Consider the following 1,456-nt stretch of genomic DNA (forward strand, 5'->3'; position numbering starts at 1 on the left):
GATGGACTAGATGACCTTTGGAGTTCTTCCATTTGAAGGAACTTTCATTCTTTCAATCTAGACCTTTCAAAGCTTTCACTCTGGACACTCTAGACACAGTATCGTAGATTTACAGTTGGACCTCAGAGGCTGTAGGCTTCAAATCCCTTATTATAGAGATGAAGAAATTGAGGAACATAGAGGTTAAAGGATCTGTCCAGGGTCACACAGCTAGTGTCATCTGTAGGATGTTCCTGAGGTGTTCCTGGTTCCAAGTTCATCACCGTTTCCCTTAAAGAAATAGATATGCTATGTAGCAAATTCTTTAGGTTATGATGTTAACACCCTCATCACCAAAAGAAGTTCAAGTTACAATTTTTTGCGGGGGTAGGGGGTGAGGCAATTGGGGTTAAGTGAAGAAAGCAGCCAGCAATTTGGCTAAGAGAAGGCATCAGTCACACCTCTGGGAGTTTTAAATAGCTAAGCTGTGGCTTAAATTCAGCAATTTGGGTTCAAGAGTAGAAGCAGTTTCAGGTTAGAAGGAGGAGATCCCGGCAGGGGAGAGGAGAGAGTTTCTCTGTTCTCCCTGTCCAGATGCCAATCAGCCCCTTAGCTTTGAAAGACAGCTACTTGGCCAGGAGGAGCCACATTCATTTGGGAAGCAAGAGACCCAGACTTCATTGTCACCAGAGGAAGGCCCTAGGTACCCATTAAACATTCAGGGGGCCCTTTACTGGAAACTGTAAGAGGCAATCTCCCCTACAGGAATCTCTAAGAGACAAGGCATAATAAGTGTAACTGTACAGTCAGGACAAAAAGGAACAATCATGCATGTTATCATCCATCTAGACAGCAGGTCTTGGTTTCAGCTGTCTGACTTCAGCAAGTCCTCTGCTTCTGAGAAATGTATTTCCTTGGTAATGCTGATTCTAAGGTGTCTATTCTAGACCACTACTCATCAACTATTCAGTTGGGCCCACTCACACCAAAAGATTTGTGTGCTGGCTGTCGGGGGCAGAGCCAAGATGGCAGAGTAAAAGCAGTGACTTGCTTGAGCTCTACCCAAACCCCTCAAAATACCTATAAAAAAAATGGCTCTAAACAAATTTTAGAGCAGCAGAACCCACAAAAAGACAAAGTGAAACAAATTTCCAGCCCAAGACAACCTGGGTGGTTGATCAGAAAAGTATATTGCACCAGGCTGGGAGAGGAACGCAGTTTAGCATGGGTGGGGAGGCCGCAGCGAACCTGCAGCAGGCCTCAGAGGACTGAATCTCAGGCAGTTGTGGCAGTTTCCAGACTTCTCAACCCACGAACGCCAAAGACAACTTAGAAGGTCAGTGAGAAAAGTCTGTTTCTCGGGTGAGAGAGAAGCCGGGGTCCCATCCCCATTCCTCAGGTTTGGCCCTGGGGCAGTGGCTGCCCCTGGAGATTCCAGCCCACAGACTGAGGGGGAATCGAGTGGCTGATCAGAGGG

The sequence above is a fragment of the Vombatus ursinus genome, unplaced genomic scaffold (genome assembly GCF_900497805.2).
Source record: "Vombatus ursinus unplaced genomic scaffold, bare-nosed wombat genome assembly UNPS02014910.1, whole genome shotgun sequence".
NCBI classification, from domain to species: domain Eukaryota; kingdom Metazoa; phylum Chordata; class Mammalia; order Diprotodontia; family Vombatidae; genus Vombatus; species Vombatus ursinus.